We start from the raw sequence: 27,908 nt of genomic DNA, 5'->3' as shown, positions 1-27,908 counted from the left end.
TGAGACTTAAGGGCTCACTTCCTAAAATTTGTCAGTCTACTATGGAACCAGGTCTTAGCCTGAATATTTGACTTGCTTTTTCTTTCTTGATGTAATTTAACTTTTATTCAGCATGGGTTTGTAGAAAGCAAAGGTAGCAACCCCAACCAACTCATGTAAATATAATATTTATTACTTTTAAAATGAGAGAAAAACCATTAAAACAGGAAAATAGGCATCACTCAACCAAAGAAATAATTTCTACCATTTCTAGAGTGTACACTAAGGCCCTCCATAAGGATTTCCACTTCCATTGGTTTAGTCCTTGAGAGTCTAAATTCCAACCTAAAAATTCCAGTCAAAAGAGAGAGTTTAAAGCTCATTCTCTCTTGGGTAGATGATATGTGGTCATAAATGACTCTATTGGTCATTTTTTAGGTATCTATAAAACCAGACACCTAACACTCAATACAGCCATAACTCAGTCCAAACATGCGATGTTCTTTCAATCAATTTCTAACAAACAATAGATTACTTAATAGCCCTTAGATAAAAGTCACAGAGTTGCTGTCATTGTGGTCTTGGTTTGTGGGGTCAAGCAAGCATCATCAGAAACAGAGAATGAGATTACACCTGTCATCAGAAGAGCAGGGCAATTGTGTTTTATCCGTTGTTAAAACAACTTCCCATTATCTTTTTTGACGAATAATCAAGGTCTCCTTTTCTTTTCTTTTCTTTTTTCTTTTCTTTTGTTTTCTTTTGTTTTCTTTTTAAAAAGATTTTATTAATTTTACATGAGAGACACAGAGACACAGGCAGAGGGAGAAGCAGGTTCACTGTTGGGAGCATGATGCAGGACTCGATCCGGAATCCCAGGATCATGACCTCTCCTGAAGGCAGACGCTCAATCACTGAGCCACTCAGGTGTCCCAAGGTCTTTTTTCTGGTAAATAAGACATCCTTATGTCAGAACTCTGAATGTGACCTTGCTACCTATGAATCAAAATGTTAGATGTTAAAGATGGTGTATATTTTTTTTTAAATTGATAGACTGCTGTATGAGGCAATGGTAAGAGTGAAATTTGAGCAGCCTTGGAGGCATCCTGCTGATGGTTATCTTAAGCTGCAAGATTTAATTTATTTTATATGAATGCAAATGACATATGCCTTCCCTCTTCAAGAAAAAAAGCCCCTATATTGTAACTGGTGAATACTCACAAATGTAATCCATAACTGTCTTGAGATAGATCCCAGTGCTATGAGGGGACTCTTCATTCTGGAGCCATGGGCTGGATTTCTCCTGCACTGTCTTCAATGAGAATGTACTGCTCATTCTTTTCTCATAATATTCTTTTCTAGCCAGAAGTCAGTTTCTGTTATCGTTTTCTTCTTTTATCTCTGTAATTTCAATTCTACTCTTAGTCAAATATATCTTCTATTGCTTATACATGTTGCTTATAATACACATTTGTGTTACTTACGTATAATTACTTGCAATTACTTAATTACTGTGACTATTGCTTATATATTAAGAACTATAACATTCTTATGTAGACTCTTCATATTTATAGCTTTTGTTTTTTATATGTGTATCTACATTTATCAACTTTTAAACTTAAAATTAAAGTGTTCCTTCTTTCTGCTTCCTTCTTTTTTCCACAGCTCCTTGCTCACACCTTTAACTCTAAATAATCTCGCATTCTGTTTACATATCTATTTTCCCACCATTCTTAGTGGGTGAAGATAAGAATTTCTTATCAGTGTTTTGGTTGAGAGTGCCTCCCAGAGCCCACACAGAGAAGAACTCAACAATTATTCAATTCGATGGATGAATGACTGTAAGAATAAATGTTGTGCTTGTGTGTATGGCAGCATTTTGCTGCTAGACAGAAAATGCCAACTTCTATATCCAATCCATATTAAGATCCATTTTAAGTAATTAGTGTGCAGGTGGACTAATTTTCAACTAAAGATAGGATGGCAATTGTCTTATAATAAACTAGAAAACTCCCCTCTTAAGTTTATGTAAGTCCACCTTGCATGTATTTTGAGATTCACATAAATAGAGAACAAATGTATTTTGTGACCATTATTTCATTAATGAGTAACTGTGCTCAAAACAGTAGATGCTTTGTAAATGTTTGTGGGATTATTTAATATATAAACAAATATCTTTAAGAAATAATAGCCCATACTTTTTGTACAGATGACAAAAACAGAGTAAATAGAGCAACAGATAATAGTAGGCAAAAAAAACTCTAAAATGTATTTAAATTTTTTTTCTCAAAGATTATAATAATAAGGATAATAGTTAATTCTTTTAAGCATTTTTGTGGGCCAGAGACAATGATAAAAACTTTATATGGATTGTATATTTAGCCCCTCAAAAAGCATTTAGGATAAAGAATCTCCATTTTAAGTTAATATGAAACACAGAGACTGAATAAATTTCCCAAAATCTTATATCTTATAGCTAGCCTTGTCTTTCAGTATTTAAATCTATGTAATTTAACTCCACTGACCATATACTTTTTTTAATTAAAGATTTATTTATTTATTTATTTATTTATTTATTTATTTATTTAGGGGGGAGGGCAGGGCAGATGCAAGGGAGAGAGAGATTCCCCATGCAGAGCCCAACCTGGAGCTCCATCCCAGGACCCCAAGATCATGACCCAAGCCAAAATCAAGAGGTGCTCAACCGACTGAGCCACCCAGACCCCCTTCCACTGACCATAATCTTTCACCATGATGCTGTGTTAACTCTCCAACCACAACATGAACTTAATATTTTGAATGTATGCTAATGTACTACACGCAAAACACAGATCTGTGTACTTGTGTTAACAAGGTGAGTCAAGTTGAAGATGTTCTTTCCTTTTCTTTGCCATACGTCTATCATGCCCTGAAATAAATTCTGCTATTCCACTATTCCGGAAAGCAGTGTGCGCCTCTAGCAGACCTGCTGCTGGAAAGTATGTAACACATGTAACAGATTTAGCCAAACCTGGGACACAAAATGGATCCTCTCTTCAAAACTTGTCCATCATTTTAAAGATTTGTTTATTTTTTTTCCCAAGGAAAACTACTAGATTGTTTTGTGGCTTTTATTTTCCATAAAGAATCGCAGTTTCATTTCAGCTCACAGTTATGCTACATAATTTAAAATTATTAAAAATCATTAATACATGTAATAAATACAGATTTTAAGGGGATTTGACTGTGATACACTAGTAAGTCGACAAGTAGCACTTAATATATATATAGAGATATAGAGATAGAGACACAGGCAGAGGGAGAAGCAGGCTCCATGCAGAGAGCCTGATGTGGGACTCCATCCCAAGACCCCGGGGTCATGCCCTGAGTCAAAGGCAGATGCTCAACCACCGAGCCCCCAGGTACCCCAAGTTACATTATTTTTTAAATAATATGTAGCTATATTGATAGCTTCAATCTATAACGGATCGTAGTTTGAATGTGCCTCAATGAGAATAATAAATTTGTCAATTGTCCATGTTTTATTTAATGCTACTTATTCTTTCATTTTTGGATGTGAAATTATATATTTGATTCTCTTTTCTTCTATTTTTTTACTGTAGAAGACTATAGGATTTCAGAAATGCATAATGAGCAGATTTTAGCTTGAGCTTGTTTGTCTATTTAGGAAATACACATCTTCTTTTAATTTACAGGAAGAGGGCAGATCCGGTGGCTCAGCGGTTTAGCGCCGCCTTTGGCCCAGGGCCTGATCCTGGAGACCCGGGATCGAGTCCCACGTCAGGCTCCCAGTGTGGGGCCCACTTCTCCCTCTGCTTGTCTCTGCCTCTCTCTCTCTCTCTCTCTCTCTCTCTCTTTGTGTCTCATGAATAAATAAATAAAATCTTCTAAAAAAATTAATTACAGGAAGAAACCATGCTTCTTCTTAACTCAGGAACATATTACAGAGCCAGGTATTCTGGGGAAGGGATAAAATTTAAGTATATTTCTTAAAAAGCACTAAAATCATGGCAGAGGAAGGTAAGTGTCCACATTCTTAGCAAATTGCTTGTAAATCCAAAAGTTATATACTGTGTTTCGAAATATCCTGTTACAGACTCACCACATTTACTGCAGCATTTATATAAGGAGCTCCTCCCACGATTCACTTGCTCACTGATGAGGGGAGTTGTGTTGTCTCAACTGGGACTATAATTGGCACTTACTCTTCTCTCAGCCTTTCAGAATATTAGCATTTCTTTTCAGGAAGTTCTTAAACTCAGGGGAACTAAATGAGGGCAAGAGGATCTTTCAAGTCAGTGAGATCACCCATCAAGTACAAACCCATTCACATTCTCAACATTTATTTGAATAGAAACAAGAAGCTCCTGCACTACAGAATTGTAGAAATTTTAATAATTTCTTTGCATATTTGTTTCTTGTTTCACATATAGTTATGAGTCAATTTGCAACATTTTTCTAAGAAATTCTTTCTGCCTAGAAATCCATCTGACTGTAACAATGAATAATAGTTTTCTTACCCATACATAAACTATATTTATAAATCATTTTAATGATATAATAACAAAAATTGCATTTTAACTGGAATTTCTTAGATATTCATTCTTTCTTTCCTTCTTTCTTTCTTTCTTTCTTTCTTTCTTTCTTTCTTTCTTCCTTCCTTTTTTTTTTTTTTTTAATTTTTATTTATTTATGATAGTCACAGAGAGAGAGAGAGAGAGAGAGGCAGAGGGAGAAGCAGGCTCCATGCACCGGGAGCCCGACGTGGGATTCGATCCCGGGTCTCCAGGATCGCGCCCTGGGCCAAAGGCAGGCGCTAAACCGCTGTGCCACCCAGCGTTCCCTCTTCCTTCCTTCTTTCCTTCCTTCCTTCCTTCCTTCCTTTCTTTCTTTTTTAAAGATTTCTTATTTTATTTATTTGAGGTAAAGTGAGAGAGACAGAACATGAGTGGGGGCAGAGGAAGAGGGAGAACAGATTCCCTGCCAAGCAGGGAGCCTGACATGGGGCTCAATCCCAGGACCCTGGAACCATGATCTGAGTAGAAGGCAGATGCTCCATTTACTGAACCACCCAAGTGCCCCAATTTGTGATTTTTTATTGATAATTTTTTCTCAAAATAAACTCTAACAATGGATAATAATAACAAAACTGTTTATTGAACATTTAGGTGCCAGAAACTACGCTAAGCACTTTATACATATTACCTCTCAGTTCTGATATTTATTTCATATGGTAGTATAATTATTCTCATTATACTAATAAAGAAATTGAAACTCAAAAAGCTGAACAATATTTTCAATAACTTATTTCCAAAAAGGTATTGGGTAGAGTTTAAATCTGGGTCACTTTGGCTCAAATATCTAATGTTCCAGCCTGCATCCTGTTTTATAAATGAGAATGTATTTCCCCAAGGTTAGTGTTGGTCAAATGAAATGAAATATATTCTGAAAAGTAATTTTTGAATTTTTAAAAATATATCTGGTACAGAGGATTTTTAGAGTGGTGAAAATATTCTGTATGTTATATAATGATGGTTATATGTCATCGGGCATCCATCCAAACCTATAGAGTGTATAACACCAAGAGTAAACCCCAAGGATAAACTATGTATTTGGGGTGATTATGATGTTCACATGTGCTAAAAATGTATCATTCTGGTGAGTGATGTTGATAATGGGGATGCTATGTATGTGTAAGGGCAGGGAGCATATGGGACACCTCTGTACTTTCTCCATTTTAAAAGTTGTGAATCTACAACTACCCTTAAAAAACAAAAACAAAAACAAAATTCTCTCTCACTCTCCCTTCCTCAGCTCAGTGTGTGTACGTGTGTGTGTACTTCACCAAATACCCATATAGTTGTTTTGAGTATTCCATTTTAATCCACTGATTACATAAGGTCAGCATTACATCCCATCTTTCACTCTTGATTTTACTGATTTAGGTCTTCTCTCTTTTTTATTTTTCATCAATTAAGTTTTAACAAGAAGCAACTTTTGGCTCATTGATTTCCTTTTTTCCCCCTCTTTTTTATTTCATTAATTTCTGCTCTAAAATTTATTATTTTCTTCCTTCTTGTTTGGGGTTTAGTTTGGTCTTCATTTTCTAGTTTCTTAAGGTAGAAGTTTACATTACTTATTTAAAATCTTTTTTTTTTGTTTTTTTTTCTTGTTTTGTTGTTGATCCTTAATTTAACTCTGTTGTGATCAGAAAACAAACTTTGTATGCTTTTAATTCTTTTCACTTTATTGAGAATTGTTCTATAGCCTAGCATATGTTTTATCCCAAAGAATATCCATGTAAACTTGAAAAGAATGAATACTTTCTGAAAGCATTGAAGATTAGACTAAGGAAGTTGGAGGTAAATTACAGAAAGTCTTTGCTGTTTATTTAATTTTTTGAGAAGGTGCATTGGGCAGTGATGTTTTTGAATTGTATTTTAGGATAATAATTAGTGGAATAAAGTGATGAAGGAGGTTAAGGGTCATATATGTAATTGTTGGAAGAAACCATCATTGTCAGAGTTTATCTATTTTCAATCCAACATAAGTGCCATCTCTTGAAGAATACATTGCATGGAGAAGCTAGAACATGCCTATACCAGAATCCTCTTTTATATATACAGTTCCCAATTTTGGTAATGAGAGGACCCTGCACATGATTTGAACAGCAGAAGAAAGGGGAAAGCTATTTTCCTCAAGATAGAATTGCAGCCAGAAGAATGTGAAGACGTGAAGTTCATAGCAGGCCACTAAGAAGCTCATAGTAACCACTCACTTCTCTGCTGCAGAATGAGACGGTACAAACTATTTTAGAGATTTGTGAGAATGCGGCAGCTCTCTTCCAAGCTTTTGAGAATCATTTTTGTGCTTCAGGCTAGGAAAGTCAATATTTTCTTCCCTAACCTTCAGTGGCAGCAACCTTACTTCTGGCTTTGGTTCCTTGCATCTTCATTCCACAAACATTTCCCAATAATCATGTAAGCCCCTAGTAATGCATTAAAACTTATACCTTTATATTGGGTTGCTTTTCTTTTTCCTGACTTAACGCTGACTGATGCAGTTTCCGTGCTATAAGTCTAAAGTAATAGAATCTATAAGATGGGACTCTGAAACTAGTTTTGTAATCCTATTGGATTTTAATTTAGTAATAGCTTCATTGTCAATGAAAAATGGAAATTGAAACACTAATAGTCCTTAGAACACAGTTGTGAAACAATGAATTAAATCATCACAGATAATCAAATACCTAAATAAGACAGACATTAGGAGACTATAGCAATACAGTATAATGGAGGGGAAAAAATACAAGATCTGTGAAATGGCCTGGCATCTTTTAAATGTACTGGAAAACTTGAAGATAGAAAATAGATTCATTGCTTTTAATTTCCAATTCAAGGCCAAGGCTCTGAAATAATTTATTTATTATAGTCTCAGGGCCAACATTTGTGAATACAAATCTCAAAGTCTGACCTTCTTGTGGATAGCTAAATTATTTTAAGAGCAAATCAGCCTATAGTCTTGTCAGTTCTTTACTGTTAAAAATTAGGGCATTGATTAGGAATAAGTAGAATCTTGAGACTAGGAAAGGAATGTTTGGATATATGTTGATGAATCTGAATACCTTCCATGTTGTCATGGGTTAGTGTGTCTGGCTCAAATTTATGCAGTACCTAAGAATGTGATTCTCTTTGGCAATAGGTTTATTGAAAGTATAATTCATTAAGATAAGTTCACTACGATGGCCCATATTCAATATGACTGGTGTGTACATTAAAAACAGGACATTTAAAAAAATAAAAAATAAATTAATTAATTAAAAAAAAAAAAACCCCAGGACATTTACACATAAACACGACTTGGACATACAGAGAATGACATGTGAGCATGAGTGGAAATCAGAATGAGACATCTACAGTCCAATAAATGTCAAAGATGTTCAGGAAACCCCCAGAAATTAAGACAGGCATGGGACAGATTTACCCTTATAGCCTTTGGAAGGAACCAACCCCGCTGACACCTTGATGTGGAATTTCTAGCCTCCAAAACTGTAAGGCAATAAACTTATGTTTTTTACTCACTCAGTTTATAGTAATTGGTTATGGTAACCCTCACAAACTAATGCCAATACTATCCCCCAGTAAGCCTACTTTCGTTGAACTAGTAGCCTTGTTCTCCGATTGAGGATTTTAGCTTTCTCTTTATAGAACTGAAGGAAGTACCTTCATCATTAAAAAAAAAAATCGTTTTTAGGCCAAGAATTACAATGAAAGATACCACCATTGAAATTAGTATCCTGAATCCAATGGGGATAGTAGAAGCTCGGAGAAAGAAAGGACAATTCAGTAGTTCCCCATCAGACACAGGATGGGCATTGTTACTATAATGAGTAGCAAGAATAAAATAATAATGAAAATGGTTTTCCTCATAGAAACATTTGTGGTACTTTATTGATTATTATGACCAGTACTGATGTATGTGCATCTATTACATTTTTGCCTTACTTCTTCAACAGTGATCCTAACAGTCAATTGTAAAGGTAACCCTCTCAACAACACTTCAAACATTACATTTGGATGTTCAACATTTTCGTGTTTTCTTTGTCTAGAAGGAGAAACGGCCAGAGATGCAGATCTATGTTATTTCATGGAAACAGGCTAACAGTTTGGCTGAATGGTTAAGAGATTTGAAAGAAAAAAACACTGCTTGATAAGAAGTTCCAGGAAAGAAGTGTTTGGATGGAACTTTCATAAGAGCATAAATTGGATATTCACCAACTAGCTGCACATGAGTCTGACTAATCAGGTGGATAAGAGCATCTATATTATGTATGTGAGTCTGCCAGTTTCCCAGCCACCCCGGGCTTTGCTCAGATGGGAATGTTTTCATCAGTGGAAATAACGGAGGTACAATAGAGTAGGAAGATCAGATGGTCATCCATCTTTAGTCACATTCATCATTCTCATCATGGACAAAAATCAATAGTCAAAGAAAAGGCTTACTCTCCTGGCTAGGATAACTGACCACACAGGGGTGCAAATATATAATGAGGGTCTATATAGAGGTTCTCATGTCCTGTAGTAAAAGTTAAAGCAAAGTATGGCAACTGAATCCAGGTTGGACCATTAATAACACATCCTTCGTGAACAAAGGCTCGGATCACCCCGCCAGGTAAAAGCACCCTGATACACTAAGATGCTAGCTGAGAGCAAAGTGAACATGAATTGTTAGTGGAAGAAAGAAATTAAATATCATCCGTGACCATGTATCTACTTACATACATGTGCTTGTTTAGTTGTTTAGTACATATGCTACATTTACTTGTTTGGGATATGTAATGTTATGCACATAAACTATTTTGGAGTTTATCTTCATCTCCGTCAATCCTTATGCTTAATATAAATGCATGAGTATTATTTAGCCCTCTATTTCAATGTTTTATTTATGGATAACTAGATCTTCACAGAGCCATATCTGGATAGTTTTGTGACTGATCAGAACCCCATGCTGAGATCTATGAGGTGGGTGTATCAGACTTTCTGTCTCTCCTTTCAAGGAGAGAGCAAGCATCTCTTCAGTCATGTGGGAAAGCCTGAAGCTTATTCAAAAGTAAAAGGTGGAAAAACAATGTTCACTGAAGACAAATTGTCAAATTACCAACTTTCAACTTGACGTCATCATTGTTCCCTTCCAGGTCTCTACTGTATCGTTGGGAAAATCATTGCCCAGACGTTTTCCTTGTCGGATTAAAGGCTAGTTCGCTAATGAGAGGGACCTAATCCAAGATATGAAAGGCCAAAAGCAGGAGAAATCAAAGGTATCCAAATGCATGGGGGATGTGAAATCCTCACTGGCTTCCCACTGCCCACTGAGCACCCTGAGTTTGGCTGCTGTCGACCATGATGAAAGGCGCACACCTCATGGAGTTTCTTGAAAATCAGAGAAGCTTTCTGGCAAGCCTTTGAGACCAGCATAGTTTGATGCTCTAAACTGAACTTTCCAACATACACTTTCTGAACATTTAGTAGCAGCTTATCTGATCTTTAATGTGCATTTCACTGACTTCCACTCTACCAGTTTTTACAGCAATGATCTAAATCCATGTTGAACAACTTATATTTCAATTGCATAGAGTGGCTTCTCTTTTCCTGGCCGTGTTCTGAATGATACAGTGATTATGGTCTGACTCAGAGAAATAGGTATGAAAAAATATGGATTTTCATTTTATGTAAACTATATAGTCTGTTTTATTATTGGCTTAGGAGATCGACAGTATCTGATGAATTACAAATTCATCATACTTCCTTATGTTGTCCACTTCAGAAGCATACTTACAATGTTTGAGCAACATTCATAGGATTTATGAAAAAAATCCCTGAGGTTTCCCAAGAAGAGAATGCTGTGACCCACATAATTGTTGTTGGAGAACCTACTTATATGTATAAATCTCAAGTCTTTCATTCTGTGCAGCAGATTAGCAAGATCAATGTCAGATCTTCTTTTTCTTTTTAAAATTGGCACTATAACATTTTCCCAAAAATGTTATTAACATTGTATTTTATTGTAATAACCTAACTTTTTTTGCACAGCCTCTCATCAACTATTGTAGACCTAAACTTAGGAAATTTGGGCAGAAAAATGGGTTCGATTTTTAGCACATTCAGGGCATGAGCAATGTGAAGTAGGAAAATATCTACATTTTCTCAATTGCCATCACTGTTGCTTGCTATTAAATATTTTATTAAATGTATTATTATATAATTGTTAATATTACTGTAAGCTAATAATTTTAAGTTTGTTTAGAGCCAATATGTATTTTGAAATCAGATCCCAGCTTTCAAAGTTAATCATAACTTAAGTTGCTGAGGTACAACAAAAAAAATATTCAGAATAAATATAAAAGAAGGGAATAAAGACCTCAGGATGAAATAAGCATTTACACCAATATACTGCAAGTAGATTGCTTGGAGGACTGCTTGAGCAAACTCATTTACAATATGATTTAGAAAATTGAGTCATAAAATGAGATAGGACAACAAAAATTGCAAAATATGGGAGAATGTAGACAGCAGGAAAAAAAGCTTAAATTTGAAATTTTCTCAGTATTGTTTTTAAAAGTCTATTTTGTTCCCAAAAATATTTTATCTTAATGTTAATATGATTTTTGTTGGTTTTTGTCAGCATGTTATAGGTCATAGACAGAATCTAGTCCAGGGGATGTGGCCGTTACTTTAAATATCATAAGTCATAAGAAAGAAATTTAATGTACTAAACCTGATTATATAAATTGGTAGGTCAGTAACAAATTGGGGAGGAAAATGGTAAATTATAGTAACAATAATTTCAACAGTTTATTAGAAACCCTCCAAAGAGCAATAAATATCAAAGACATGGTCTTATTAATGACTATGACACAATAATCTAATTTAAAATAATTGAATTATTAGGGTCAATTGAAGCCTGTGTGATAAACTACACTCCATACATCAAAGTCCATTAGTAACTAAGTCAGTCATAACGCCTTCAAACAAATGATTCACATCAAAGAATTTGACTGGAAATCAAAGATATAAGATGCAGTAAAGCTTAGCAATGATTCAAAATTTCTAATGTAATCAGAAACTAACTCTTTCTAATGTAATCAGAAACTAACTCTTTCATCTTATTTTTAAGATTTATTTATTTATTTATTTATTTATTTATTTATTTATTTATTTATGAGAAATACAGAGAGAGAGGCAGAGACACACGCAGAGGGAGAAGCAGGCTCCCTGCAAGGAGCTGATGTGGGACTCATCCGGGGTCTCCAGGATCACACCCTAGGCTGCAGGTGGCGCTAAACCGCTGCGCAACCGGGGCTGCCCCTAACTCTTAACACATAATTGCTGCTACTAAATATAAGCTGCTTAGAGGGAAATGAGTAATAAATAATATATATTTATAGATCTCTAGCTATCTGTCTCTTCTGGGTGTTGTTTGGGATGCTAATCACTATCATGTTTTAAAACAAATATAAATAAACCTTGAAGAGCCAAGTTCTGGAGATGGAGGGTGGCGATGATTGTGTAGAGGCCGAGAAAATTAAGGCCATTTCACTTTAAGTTCAGCGTTAGCACAATTTAGCCATCCCAGGCCCCTTGGAATAAGAGCTGAGATTTACATTACTTCAGTTACGGGAAGAAAACAGCTTACAGCTTCACGCCCTAGAAAGCCCCATATTAGAATAAGAACAGAGCCCAAGCCAAGGGCAGGAAGCCCCTATTAGAATGAGAACAGAGCCCAAGCCAGTGGCAGGAAGCCTCTATTAGAATGAGAACAGAGCTCAATGCTCTTGAAGGCCCCAAATCAAAATGTAAACAGAACTTGAGGAATTGCTCCAGCCCTTCAGGAGGTCCCCGAGACCAGCCCTTAAAACTAAGTTGAAACCCACCTCGGGGTCCACGTCCCTGCTCCAGCTTGTAAATCAACCCTCCTGTGTGTTTGCATCGGTGTCGGCTCCTTGGTGGTTTCTTGGATACATAATCTTGGGCACAACAGATTGCTCAGAATGTCAATGTACTTAATGCCACCGAGCTAAACAAACATTTTTGAAACAGTAAATTTTACGTTAGATATAATTTATCACAATTTTAAATAATACATTGCCCCTACTTTCAAAAAGTGTGTGATCTGTTCTGGAAACCTGGCGAGGAGAGAGCAATAAAGGACTATGATGTTAGTCACAATATAAAACAGCACCTGACATAAGGTCAAAACCTGGTATAGAATTCAGCTTTGCCTGCCCGATTACACCTGTGCCCCATTCTTAATCTTGGCCCAGCGGGGTGGATCAGGGGCATCTGGAACCTCCAGTTAGTTTGCGTCCAAAGTTGTGAAACGGCGTGCTTGGTGTGTGCGGTTCCTTCGGTTGTGTTATCATGGCATGAAAAGTTCGGGAGGCATTGTGGCTAGGTTCTCTGAGTTTAGAGAAACCACATAAATAAGACATTTGAAAAAGTTCATAAATTATGAGTGTAGTCTTCACAGATGTTGTCATTGTACAAATTGCTGGAGAAAACAAGGGAGAAAGTATGAGGCATGTGCAGGAAGTCATGAGTAACTCAGCTTGGTTTACTCTAAGGAAACAGTGAAAGACTTGGAAAATGGGTTGAGGAAAGCTCTGGGAATGACAGGTGGGAGAGTAGATAAAACGGAGGTATTGCACGTTTAGTCTCGGTTTTTGAGCTTTATTTCCTTCATAAATAATCAGATAATACATAAAATCATATTTAGCAATTGATGATAAATCTCTTAGGTACTAACAGGGATAAAAAGTATTGTGATATTTAAATGAATGTAAGCAAAGAATGTAAGCAAAATAGAGGAATGATTTTTTTAAATGTATATGTGTTGAGCTTCAACATGTATAAATCTTTGACAGTTGAAGAAAAATATTTGGTCTCTGAGACCAAAATAATGAAAGAATACTGTGTATATTTGAGCAATTACTTCGAATTGTAACCCGGTTCTCTGTAATAATGTCTATTTCTATAATACAGTTGCAAATAATGGAGAGGAGAGAATCTTAAAGAAGACATCTGACACAGTATGTGCTTTCCATTCAATAAACAGTTTTCATCATTTCTTCTGTAATTGTCTCACTTTGCTGGAATATCAACCTAATGAAATGGATGGTGACTAAGAGGAGACCATTTCTTTGCTAACCTGACCCAGTGTTTAATCACAATTTTTTGCGATATATTGCGATTTAAAAAATCTCTACCATCTTCTGAGACCACCCTGACTTGATAATTGGAGGTCCATGTACCTTATTATCGTACGTCATTCAAGTGTCATGATTGGAGTAGTCTGTGAATTATATGAAAAATGTTAAGTCTCAAGACATCGTGTATGATTTATGGTGATTGTTTTCTTCTCAATTTAACTAGATTCTCTAGGGAGCTGAAAAAGTATCAGTCATCAAATTACCTCAGGCCTCTGAAACAGAAGCAGGAGAATTGTGAGTCCCCTGTAACTGGCAAAGGCCACTTCCTCCCTAGTGAAGATATTTCAAAACTGGTCCTGGCAAAGTAAATATTTGTGAATGTCCTTGAATTTTGTAGGGTTCACCTACTTCAGTCTTGAATAATAAAAATAATGTAGGAGGCTTAGGCAAGTGGATTCACAATGAAATTATCTCTATCACGGTTACTATCAAGTTTATTTTCTCTAAAAATAGTGTCGATAATTTGAAAACCTATTCATACCTGCTAAAGTTTTTTTTTTCTTTTTTTCTTTGTTAGCTCTCAATAATCTCTCCTTTGTCCTAGAAATATCCTGATCTTAAATAGAAACCAATTTAGTCACAATTAATTGAGAGTTCACTGTACAATAATATAAGGCACTGTAAGACATTTAAGAGGTAACACTGTCCCTGATGTTTTGAAATGAATAGTTTGAAAACAGTAAATACCTCTCTCTATATAAATATATATATAGATATATATATCTATATATATATTTTGGAAAATGACACAAACATTTTAAGATACAAGTAGGTTTATTTTCCATGATTTTTGGGTAATTGTTTTTACAATGACACTAACTGACCTTGGAACATTACTATACTTACTTAGTCATTGCTAAATTTCTATATTAAATCTGACATATTTGCTAGGCTTTCCCACATGACATTATTTCTACCTTCCATATAGGATTTTCATGTTGCATAATTATCTATTAATAAATGTCTATATAAAATGAGTTCCTTGAAGCAGGCACTTCCTCTGCCTTTTTCAATTTTCAATCTGTAAGAAATAATACAATATTCTTTTTATGTTAAAAATTAATTGGATATTAAATGAGTAAGTGAATGAATGAGTGAAGCAAAACATTTTAGGATACCAATTCAGGTCAAGCATACTTATGGAAATTTGGATTTTGAAAGTACCTTAAATATACACTAAATCAAATACAAAATTACTATTTTTCAAGAAAGTATTGTGTTCTTGGGAAATCCAAGGGATAGTAATAAGTCACTAAGAACAATAGTGGTCTTCAGTAATATGGCCGGGAATAAAAAGTAATCATAAAAATCAATAGTTTTCAATTTATAAGCAACGATTAAAATCCCTTTTACATTAGTAACAGAAATGATAATACTAAATAGTAAATGTATCAAAAATTGTTTAACAGCTGGTTGATGGAAATAAATAAGTATACTATGAAAAGATCTGATATAACATTTTAATAATTTCCCAAGCATAGAATATTCTTGAATAGGATGCTTCAATATTCAAGACATGCTGGATCTCCTTGCATTAATGATGGCAATCATGAACACTCATACCAAAATATATTTTGTCTCTTATTTTCTTCTGAGCATGTAATAAAATTGATTTTCTACTTACTTGAAGTTAAACTTGGCCATGTGACTTGCTTTGGCCAATACAAAATGAGAAGTCATTTGTGTCACTTTCAAGAAGGAGCTTTAAGTGCCAGGTGATAATATTCTTTTTAGATTAGATTTTATTTATTTATTCTTGAGATAGAGAGAGAGAAAGAGAGAAAGGGAGAGTGCATGGCAGAGACACAGGCTCCATGCAGGGAGCCCGACGTGGGACTCGATCCTGGGGCTCCAGGATGGCGCCCTGGACTGAAGACGGAGCTAAACCCCTGAGCTACCCGGACTGCCCGGCAGTTGATAATTTAACATGTTTCTATTACTGCATTTTTCTACAGGATTTAGGGTAACAAATTTTGAGATAAAGCTTCTGTTAACCTGGGTTGCTGAGTAGACATTATGAGAACTACCTGCTGCCCCTGCTGAATTATTATGAATGAATGGTAGGCCCAAGAAATACAATTTTTTGTGTGTTTTTTCTTTGTGTTTGTGAAATGTAGTGACTACCTCAGAAATTTGGAAATATACTAAACTATGGAATATTAATCTACAACAGAGATCAGCAAACTTTTTCTGTATAGGTCCAGATATTAAATACTTCTGGTATTATGCAATCATAGCTGTAAAACGTCTGAAAAATAAAAGTAATTGGACAAAACTAGCTCAAATCATTATTAGATATATTTGAAATGCCATGATAGGTATTGATCCATGAATGGATAGTCCAACATATATACAAAAATATATCATATAAAAAAAGAATATATCATATAATAAAGGTGTCACTACATATCAATGAAGATGGATTGATCGATATTTTAATTTTAACACGTTAATATTTAACGATATTTTAATCGATAGTCCAACATACATAAAAAAATATATCATATAAAAAAAGAATATATCATATAATAAAGGTGTCACTACATATCAATGAAGAGAAGATGGATTAATCGATATTTTAACACCTGAGCAGCCTTCTAAGTAATATTTAGATCTATATCTGACTCCTTATAACAAACAATTTTTATGGACTAATGTTTAAGTCTTCTGAAAAATGAACCCTAACGCACTCAAAGAAAACACAGGAGAGTGTTTTATACAATTGGGATGTAGAGGTAGAATCGTTTAATATGCTGCCAAGTCCAAATTAAGTTAATATTAAGTTAATAACAAAAGTATAAATAAATAACATAAAAGACCAGGAAGTTTTGGAAACATTTTTGTAACAATTATCATAGTCCAATTCTTATTTACTTAACACATTAAGTTTTCCTACAAACTGATATGAAAAAGATCAACAACTTATTAACTAAACGGTATAGGTCATGAAAACAAGGTACTGGAAAAAAATATAAATGCATTTTTTAAATGTAAAGAGGTGCCCAATGTCATTTGTGTTAAGACAAATGAAAAGGAAGTACATTTTGTGAAAGTTTAAATTGTACACGTTTTTGTGTGGGAAAATGTAAATATCTGTGTGGAAATAAATAAATAAATAAATAAATATCTGTGTGGGACAATTCCCTATCATAATTTAAAATGCAAATTCTTTTGAACTTGGAAATTTCATGTTTAAGAATTTATCCTACATATATTCTAATGTATTTAGATATAATCAATAGATATTTTCAAATTCATCTCAGAACAAGAATGAAAACACCCATATGATTACTAGTCTAACATTATTCTACATATATTAAAAGAAGCTCTATGTAGCTAAAATGAGAAGTAAGATAGTGTCTCAAGCACCAATATGGAATTATCTGTTAGGGGAAAGGGAATTTTAGAAAAGTCCATGGAGCATACTGCCAATTAGTAAAATGCTTGCACACAGATAGAATATCCCTAGAGCAATATACAAGAGACTGGTAACGGAAGTAATCAGGGAATGGGCCTATGACCTAGGGAGGGGTAGAGGGAGGGTAGAGATATAGCTTATACATCTTTTTTCTTTTTATAGGATTTTATTTATTTATTCATGAGAGACACGGAGAGAGAGGCAGAGACACAGGCAGAGGGAGAAGCAGGCTCCCCACAGGAAGCCCGATGTGGGACTCAATTCCTGGACCTGAGCTGAAGACAGACACTCAACCACTGAGCCACCCAGGTGGCCCTATAGCTTATACATTTTTGTAACCAGTAAGATTTGTTATTATAGTCATGCTTTATCTACTGGGAGTGAATTATCTTAACTGCTATTACAAACTTTCATATTATGAAGACTTTTTCTACAACATGCTATAATTGTCTACCCAATTGTGTTAAATAATTCCAGTGATAAGAATTAACTAATGATGTTTTAGATATCTCCAAATTTAATAACTCAAATGATGTTTTGTTTTGAAACAAATATGCATTCCTGTATCTACTAATTCTTGATCCTTGTTCTCCTTCTTGAAACTACGTGAATACAGTTTAACCTCTCTCCTTTGGATGTTTGCAAAATGCCTTTCTCTGTTCCTAAGTCTATACTTCTTAGGTATATGATCTCAGTCCCTCAAGGCATTGTTGATATGATATGATTTTTAGTTCTTACATCATTTTCACTACCACTAATTTAGTTCTTATTTACTAGTATTCTCTTAAAAATCTGTCAAAATTATTTGACTAATTAAGAGCACAGAGGTTCAAACATTTCTGCTCCCTTGATAGTGACACTACATTTTGATTACTGTCATTTAATATTAAGTATTTTTGTCACAATATTCTATTAGCTTATATTTATTTTTTGATGAGTTATAATTGGTTGTGTGTATGTGTGTGTGTGTGTGTGTGTGTGTGTTTGGTAGTGTGACCATCTATGATGCTATCTTAGCTCTTCTTACCAAAGTAGACAAAGATTTCTTCATCTCTACTCTACCCTAGAGGGAGATTTCTGGTTTATGAAAACTTCCTTCCAAGAACCTGGATCAGTCTTTAAGTCTGTTTTACTACTAGTCCTCCTCCTACTACTACTACTAATTTTCTTCAAAAGATTAGCTCCAGAATTCTCGTCATCAAAGAGCCTAGAGACAACCATATAAATGGAATCAATACATAGATGGTCTCAGATTCCTGGCAAGGGTCATAAATAAAGTTTCTATGTGATTTTGGTACATTTAATAGAAGGGGCAGGATAAAACAGAACTATTCTATTTCCTAAATATGCATGCTAAATGTTGACCTTGAACTTAACATTAAAATTTACAAGTGGTCTGTCCCAGAATTCTGTCCTTCTCTGATAGAAATGGCAATAATGAGTGAGTTTATTATATTTTATAGAGTATATGGTACCTGTTATTGCCATTTAAAAAAAAATTAAGACTTTATTTATTTGAGAGGAGGGGGAGAGGGAGAGAACACAAGCAGGGAGAGGCAGAGGGAGAAGGAGAAGCAGGCTCCTCATCGAGCAGGGAACCCGACATGGGGCTCTGTCCTGGGACTACAGGATCACAACCTGGGCTGAAGGCAGACACTTGGCTGACTGACCCACCCAGGCCCCTGTTATTGCCATCTAAAACACTCTAATAATAGGTGAAGCCACGCATTTAGAAATTTAACACATTTTCAGTTATTTGTTTTGATGCCTTACTCTGTATGACTGATCATTAACAACGGATTTCCTGCAATTAACTAGCCCCTTTGCTGTTGGTTCTGTTTCAACAGGCATTAGGTCATATCAAATATTCAATATAGTTGGGTTAAGCATCTCATACCCATTTCAAAATATTATCTACAACTGTTTAACATAGAAAAGTAAACAAATAACAACATGTCTTGATTTTCATTTCAGTTATAGCTTTCTATTTCTTATCAGACATTAAAAATTGCTAAGAGATATTCAGCATTCGTATTTTCCAATGTCCTCCAGACAGGCCTTTATCATTTCTCTAACTAAATGCTAACTATCTTGACGGGAGCCACTAAATCCTTGCTCCACTGAAACAAAAACAACACTGCAGAGCTTGATGTAACATGCCTCTCCTGCTGAGTCCCCATCGGTCCAGGTGTTAAAAATTGGACACTTTTTTTTTCTACCCTTGATATATGAAAACAAAACCAGAAGGAAGCTTGTCGAGGAAACTGTGTTTTAAACAGTAGTAGCTCAGTCTGTTGATTTACAGGCTACTGATTTACAAGCTGTGAATGAATTGAAGCCTTCAGCAACAGGAAGCTGTGCCATTGGGAAACCCTAGAGCTCCAGGGGGAGCCAGGGTCCTGCTTGACCGCTAAGAGGAAAACTCACTCCAGGAGCCCCCTGTAATCAGAGTCGTTAACCAGAAGGAAATGTCTTCAGTGCTCTTACATGGCTTTTAATCAGACACACTGACAGAGAGCCTTTGATCAACACATTTGCACCATGAGGTTAACTAAGGGTTCAGTGTGTCCGCATAGATTTCACAGTCAGCTCCAAACGTCCACAACCAACAGAGACACCATTCAAACCTGATCCTCTTGCTGGCCTCCTCTCTGTCCTCTCAACCTCCGGGGTCTGTTGTGGGGATTAATGAACTACATTTTTTGAGCATCTTGCCATCTCTGAACTAGAACTGAGAGGCAAGCGTGAGGCGTCGTTGCAGAGGCCTGCTTGTTCCTCCTTTGATATCTGCACACGTCTTAATTGAAACCTTAAACAGTGGCACCAGCCTGCTGCCCTTTAAGAACACAGAAGTGGAGAGAAAGGAACCTCAGGGAGGAATTATCTCACAGACAGAGATCACTGGTGGGTGAAATGGCCCCGGCTGAGTTATTTTTCATTTGCCAGCTTGGTTGGTATCCAGAATCCGTGACTTGAAATGAAACTACCCTGTAGTCACAGAGCAGAGAAACAAAGTTGGTGCACAAGTGCCAGAGGAAACGGCTCACACGGTGCCTCCCAAGGATGCTGAGGAGACAATTACATATTTTTCTATCACTTTAATTCCCTGTGGAAGGGTCCATGTGTTAGCAGGCAAGATGGATGAACTCTGTCTCACTGTAGGGAAAAAGAAATTGCTGGTTCTGCATTGATCCTGACGTTGGGAGGTGTGGATAAGCTGAAACTATCTTTGAGTATTGATTAAAGCAACACATTACAGCATGGAAGTTAAATTCTGCACTTTTACATATTCATTACCGATCAAGTATAAGCATAAACAGTCACGAAATTGTGCGAAACTACAGTTGTGGTTAGGTTTAAAATACTCAGAAATAACATGAGTAAAAAACAAAACAAAACAAAAACCCTAAGAGCTTCCTTTCATTTAGCTGTTGACATAGGATTGACCATACGGATCCAAGTGCTACCAAGAAAAACAAAGGCAATTGTTAGAAAGACATAGGTGTTTTTTTATCTTAAGTATTCACATCTACAATTTTAAGACGTAAATATAAATCTCAAAATACAACTAAGTTTACGGTGCTTAAATCACTTGGTTTTTATTTTTAAACACCCAGGAAATTGAAGAATCACCTTTCATGCTCTACTTACTGACCTGTAAAAGAGAATATGGAAAAAATCATTGAGGCAAAATAAGAGATAAGTGGCTATAGTTATTTTTTGATATATTACCTTGAAACTTACAAAGTTATTAGAGTTTACTGAAAAATATTTTCCTTGCCTTCTTTCAAATTAGCTAATATTTTTTCCAATTTGGAGAAGCAATTAATATCTTTAGCTCCCAGACATCAACGTTTACCTCAAATGGAGTCAAATTCACTTAGTGTTTGTGAATCTATATGTTGTAATTTTTACAAGTTAAATATAATTTAAAGCAAGTAAACGTTAAAGCTTTTCTCTGTAGAAATCACTTATTATTTATTTATTTATCTATTTATCTATTTATTTTGCTTAGGTCTAATTTCAGGAGGAGTCAATTTAGAAATCATGATAAAACATAACATTTTTCTAATTTATCAACTGCGATGCTTTAACGCATTTTAGCAAAGTTCTAACAGCACTAACATAATGGCAAATAAGTTAGGAATTGGTTCAAGACTTTGAATTGCACCAAGAGATCACTGGGTGTCCTTTGAATAAAATAATGAGAATTGCATAACTGATATTCTGGAATTATTTGAATCTATAGAGGTGTCTACCTGTGATACATAGAGGTTAACTTGAAAAAAACCAAAGTAATGCAACTGTTTCCTGGAATTATGTTACATAGCCACGTAAATGATTTTTGCTCATGGCAATGCAAATGGATTTGTGCAAAAAGGTCTAGAGTTCTTATTTGAATTGATTTTAACAGCTTGCTATTTCCTTCATTAATTAGTGGATTAAATAAAATCTTTGAAGACTCTTCATTTCATATTAGTATGATAGTCACAATTTACCCAGTCTGAATATTATACTTAAACAGGCATGAGGCAGAAAAAGGAGCTCTTTTAATTAAAATAAAAGCTAGCTTATTTTAATTTTCCATTATAATAACATTATTACAAAAATTAATGTGAGATCTGATGGTTAAAAATATCTTCTTAAAGTGTGTAAAATTCTAGAATATCTATTGAGGAGGAATGTTTTTATTTTGCTCATTGGAGTTTCTCGAGAACCTATAACAGTGTTGTGTGCATTCAGTATACGTTGTTCCACATGGAGCAAAATATAACGAATGGAAACAGAGAATATAACAAAATCTAACAGGAAGGACTATGTGTAAATACCAAAGGAAAGGCAGAAATCTTATTCCTCCTTCTCCACATAAAAATTGACTCTAAGTAATGCCAAATTCCATATCACAGTATATCCCCCAAAGGGTGGGAATAGAACTGTTAAAATTATAATCTAACATCGCAAGGGACATTTTTCTATTTGTTTTTGTTTTCTTTCCTCTAAGTTTTAAGAAACCAACATGAAAAACTGGCTAATTTGAAAATACAAATATATTGGGGTCTGTCCCAAGGACTGGAAGCAATGGTTGTGAAGCATTTCTCAATATTAAGCTTAGGTGTTTATTCTAAACATAAAAATTTAACAAAATAAAACATTCTCTGTAATTAATCTTTTGCAATAGAATTATATCATTTTTCCCTTTCACACAACCTGTGAAAAATAAATGAGAGTGAGGGATTCCATTTTGCAAACTTTAAGTCAATTCTTCACTAGTTTAAGAAATTTTATGATATGCCTTGTGCAATTTTTTGTGTCTCTTCTATTTGGGTTTTATGAAATTCTTGGAATTATAGGCTTAAAGTCTTTTCAAATGTGGACATTTTTCAGTCATTTTTTTCCAAATATTTCTCCTCATAGGATTTTTAAATTGAATTTGTCCCCATAGCTCATTGATATGATTTACATTATTTTTCAATGTTTTATTTTTATGTTTTATTAAGTAGATTTTATTATTAAGTCTTCAAGTTCACTAACTTTTTTTCTGTAGCAGTTTATCTGCTCTGGATATCCTTCAGTGTATTTTTCATCTGAGACTTTATTTTTTTTTTATCTCTAGCAAGTTCATGAGGCTCTTTTTAAATATTAACATGATTAGGTTTTTAATTTCTTAAACATATACTTTATCATAGCAATTTTAATGCCTGTCTGATCTAGCATCTCCATCATTCTAAGTTCAGTTCTACTGGTTGAATTAATTTTGTTGTATGAGTTGTATCCTTCTGACTTCTTTACATGACTAGTAATTTTTTATTGGATTCCAGATACTGTAAAATTTCATTTGTACATACTAAATTTAGGGGGGGTATCCCTTTAAATATTTTTAATCTTTCTTTTAAGACATAGTTGATTTATGTGGCTACAATTTGATTCTTCTGAAGCTGGTTCTGTAAGCTCAAGGCAGAATCAGTATAGTCCTTAGTCTAGGCTACTTTGGCCCCAATACAGAGGCAATGAATTTCTGAGTACTTTACCTGATGTCCCTTCTAACCCTTGAATATATGATCTATTTCCAGCCCTCCATGACCTCAGTAGTTATTCTGTCTCCTTTCTGCAGGCTCATGTAGGTTTTTCACATGGTGGTCAGTACTCCCCTGATGATTCAAGGAGAATCGGTTCCACATCTCCAGAGTACTCTAATTCTTTTTCTTTTCTTTTTTTTTTTTAATTATTGATGCTCCATCTCCTTAAATGTTCAACTCTATCTCTGCTAGTTGGGCAATTGTAGGGTGTATTTTTCTTCCTCCCAGATGAATTCCCTGTGCTGCCTAATATCTAATATCTGAAAACCATTGCTTCATTTATGTTGTTCAGGTTCTTAATTGCGTAAGGCTGGAGAATAAGTGTGATTCCTCTTACTCCATCATGGCTGGAACCATAAATCTGTTCTGTGGTTCAATTAAACTGAGTCTTCCCTAGTTTGGGGACTATTTTTTAATATCTTGAACTTTCCATGACTGCCATTGTCTAATATCTGGACTGGATACTAAAAACAATATTTGATGCCAGGCAAGAATGAAGAGCTACGCAGGTAACCACCAAGGACCTGAAGCGGACCTTAACATATGTATAACCCCATGTCATGAAGTGTAAGTCATTTGGTCTCTTTAAAAAGAAAGCATAGTAATCCCCGGGGTATGTACATTGGAAAGAGCCTGTAAATAAAATTTCACTCCTACAGTGCAGCGATGGTTAGAAGCTGGGATCTTACTTTTAGGAAGGAGGTCTGATTTTCATTGTCTATTGAGAAAGAGTGGAAAACGTTGGATAATCTTCAAAATATTAAAGTATTCAGAGTAAAGACGTCTAACATTATGCTAGCAATAATGAATGACTATATAGTCCTTTTGAGGACACACATTAAGTAAATGGCAGATTTGAACTCTAGTGCATAAAGAAAATGTCTTTTCTCTTTTAAATCTCACATTTGTCTATTGTATACAATAAAAAGGAAGGAAGGAAGGGAGGAAGGGAGGGAGGGAGGGAGGGAGGGAGGAAGGAAGGAAGGAGAAAGGAAGGAAAGAAAGAAGGAAGGAAGGAAGAAAGAGTAAACGAAGAAAATGAGAAAGAGAAAAAAGAGGAAATAAAAGAAAGCAATACAAAACAAAACAATGCACCCTGATTTTTCCATTGAGTAAGAGTAGTAAGAGGCCAGCAAGGAACTGGGTTTTAGAAGAGTGGTAGGGAGAATGTGGTAGGTGAAAGGGAGGAATTTGTGTTTGTTTTTCCTTTCCTATTTTAAAGGCGTTTAGGAAAAGTATAATAGGTAACATAGTTTGCAGTATCTTAAGTGCTGATGAAATAGGCCACAATGAACATTTGCACAGGTTGTTCAGTGCACACTTTTAGTTGTGCCTTCTCATTATAGCTTATAACCTCAACCAGCAGTAGTGATATCACTTCAGGGAGCTTGTTAGAAATATGGAATTGCAGGTCCCACTCCAGACCTACCAACTCAGAATCTGCATTTTAACAAGATACCAGGTTGATTTGTATGCTTGTGACATTTGAAAAGTGTGCACGTGTGTAATGGCTTGGAGTTGGGAGGTACATGCTTGCCTAACAGTAGGGATCTGTCTGTGGGAACCCAGGCTGTTAAAAGGTCTCCTCCTGATGAGCAAGATGACTTGCAGAACTTGGTTGAGGCCTCTGGATCACTAGCCATAGGTTTGTTTTTTTTAATATAATGCACAGAAACCCTAAAGAATGTACTCTCCTCCCTTGTTTCTTTCCCTCTCTTTTTCGAAATACTGCTATATTGGGGGGGGGGAGGGGAGAACAAACCATAGTTCTCTCTCTCCTTTGCCATTCACACAGAACATTTCACTTCTAAGACTTTGGGTCACAAAACCTGTGGGTTTTTTTCCCACACCAAGCAATTCTTCACCATGCCAGCTTAGTGTTGCACAATTTAACTCAATTGTGACACTATCTGGAGAAAGCATCAGTCCTACAGGTTAAAGTCTCAGTTTCACAGGACCCCCTTCAGATGCTAATCATGAGTAACAGGTCCCCAGGTTACCCACAACTTCTGTCTGACTGGCTACCAGTCAGAGGTTCCCACAATCCCCGCCACTGGTTTAATTTATTAGAGTAGCTCACAGAACTCAGGAAAACACTTATTTACATTTACCAATTTATTAAGGAATATGGTAAAAGATAGAGATGAACAGCCAGATGAAGAGATACACAGATCTGGGAGGGTCCTGAGAGCAGACACTTCTGTCCCCATGGAGCTGGGTTATGTCTCCCGATCTCCTTCCTGATACAGGAGTGTGTTTGCCCACCTGAAGGCTCCCCGAACCTATACTATTGGGATTTTTGTAGAGGCTTTATCACGTAGGTATGATAGCACACTAACTTCATCCTCAGCCTTTCTTTCTTCTCAAGGAAAGGGGACTGGGACTGGGCATTCCAAGCTTGGTCTTTGCCATGACGGGTCATCGAGGAGCCATCAAGAGTCATCTCATTAGAGCAACCTAAGAAATTACAAGAGCTTCAGGATTCCTGTGCCAGGGACCAGGGGCGGGATCCACGTATACACTTCCCGCTGTCCTGCGCCTCTCCTCTGGCTTCCACCGGCCAGCCTGAGCTTCAAGGTGAAGGAGAAACTGCTGCAACTCCCTCACGCCAGTCAGAGGGTATCATGTGCAGTGTCTCCTCCCTCTACTATCTGTGCCCCGTAGGCCTCAATGTGAAGCAGCGGCTTAGCTTAGCTTCCAAAGGGGCGTTCACTGACGTGCCCGGATAATCCTCAGGAAGGTAGCGTGCTATCAAAGGAATACGCAATTTGTGTCGCATAGACATATGCTATTCATGTCTTTTCTCTTTTAAATCTCACGTTCTGAAATAATTATATTGCGGGCAGTTGGCCAATTTCAGTAGAGATAAAACTAGATTGGATATATCAGCTGCTGGCTACGTAAGAGCGGGAGCCTGCCCGCCTAACCTGTTGTCCGCTGCTGTCTGGTGCTCCCAGCGCTTCCTGGGCAAGAGACGGGCCCGCACTGCTGTCAGGCTGCCAGGTTGCTAAGTGGTCACTTAGGTCAGCAAGCCAAACTGCAGACAATAACCAAGACTTTATTCATTTCTGAGACAGTGTAAGTAACAGGCAAATCTAGGCACCAGCTCTGCAATGCCTTTCCCCCCACAGAACAGCCCCGGACGTGGGTCAAGTACATCAGCACAAGCAGGGGCGTCTTTTCACTGACATCAACAAAGGGCTCCTGTCACGTGTGGCCCCGCAAGGCTGGGGGGTGGCGGGGAGAGGAGGAAGTGCCAGGGGCAGAGGGGAGTCCTGGGGAGAGAAAGGTGCGGTCGGCGGCGGCCAATAACGAGGCCTCCAGGGGGAGGAGGAGGAAGGCGAGCCCCTGCTGCAGCCCCCGTGGAACCGCACCCCGGCCACGCCCTGAGCCCGGGGTCGGGGGGCAGCTCCCCAGCCCGAAGCCCCCCAGGCACACCTTGTCATGGCCTCCAGCCACACACAGAACATACTGGCGCCCTCTGGCCCGGGCCCGACGCCCCGCCCACAGCCTGAGAAGCCAAAGCCAAGATGCCCACTTGGAGCGGAGTTCCGGTAGAGCTGCCGGCGGGCCTCGGGCTCCTCTCGCGAGGCTCTGTCGGGGGCGGAGTTCCGGTAGAGCTGCCGGCGGGCCTCGGGCTCCTCTCGCGAGGCTGCGTCAGGACGGCCGGTGCTGCGCAGGCCCCTGCAGGCCGCACCGGGCCGGGGCCCTCAGAGCAGCAGGCAGGCGTCCTCACGGAAGGGTTTCTGTCAGGCAGAAGAAGAATATCAAACATTTGTCACTCGGCGGAGATCCCGTCCCTAAGCTGCGTCACTCACCATTTCTAAATGTTTGCTTACCTGAGGGTAAATATGTGTTATTTGGCTTTTCAGAATTTTGTTCTTTGTTTGAAGCAATCATGGATCAAGTTGTGACCATGCAGATGTGGAGGTTAGTCTATTAGCTAGTTTCAAGGAGAAATTTTTCCAGGTCTTCCAGCGGCAGTTTTGGTGAAGGGGGACATCCTCCAAGGGAATAAGTATATTTTTTATGCTACTAGTTTTAGCGGTTTTAGATTATATTTTGCTGCTTCTGTTACAGAAATGCCTGTAGCAAGACCCCAGGATTCAATTCCTTACCACACTGAGACCTTCTCTATTCCTACTGTATCCTGCTGCTCTGAATGGCAGCATACATCCCCAAAGTCATGTGCTCCTTCCTGTGCCTCGGACCCAGCCGTGGGCCGCAGCCGCCTCGGCCAGCAGGCACATTCCACCTTGAAATCCTGAGCGCAGCGTCTCCGTAGACTGTCACCTCCTGCCTGAGTCCACAGCAAGGGGAAGCAGCAGTGTGGATGGACTCCACTGTCCAGGGAGCACCTCTGAGTCCCCACGACTCTTCTTGGACATCATAAGTGGAAGGAACGCCTTCAAATAACTGGAATTTTGGGATCCCTGGGTGGCGCAGCGGTTTAGCGCCTGCCTTTGGCCCGGGGCGCGATCCTGGAGACCCAGGATCAAATCCCACGTCGGGCTCCCGGTGCATGGAGCCTGCTCCTCCCTCTGCCTGTGTCTCTGCCTCTCTCTCTCTCTCTCTCTGTGTGACTATCATAAATAAATAAAAATTAAAAAAAAATAAATAAATAACTGGAATTTTGTGTTGTTGTGGCGCTTTTTTTTTTTTTTTTTTTTTA

At 37.0% G+C, this 27,908-nt stretch overlaps 1 long non-coding RNA gene across 1 annotated transcript; it reads right to left on the bottom strand.

The window, feature by feature from the left end:
* Positions 1-219: 219 nt before the first annotated feature.
* LOC125754271 (uncharacterized) lies at positions 220-12,541 on the bottom strand. Its single transcript, XR_007408036.1, has 3 exons — positions 12,407-12,541; positions 1,198-1,377; positions 220-922 (listed from the first exon to the last, which is right to left on the bottom strand). It is a non-coding gene; the product is annotated as an uncharacterized LOC125754271 (long non-coding RNA).
* Positions 12,542-27,908: the final 15,367 nt, after the last annotated feature.

The sequence above is a fragment of the Canis lupus genome, chromosome 33, assembly GCF_003254725.2.
Source record: "Canis lupus dingo isolate Sandy chromosome 33, ASM325472v2, whole genome shotgun sequence".
Lineage (NCBI taxonomy): Eukaryota > Metazoa > Chordata > Mammalia > Carnivora > Canidae > Canis > Canis lupus.
Note: the sequence above shows the minus strand (reverse complement) of the source record. Positions and strands in the feature narration are given on the sequence as shown.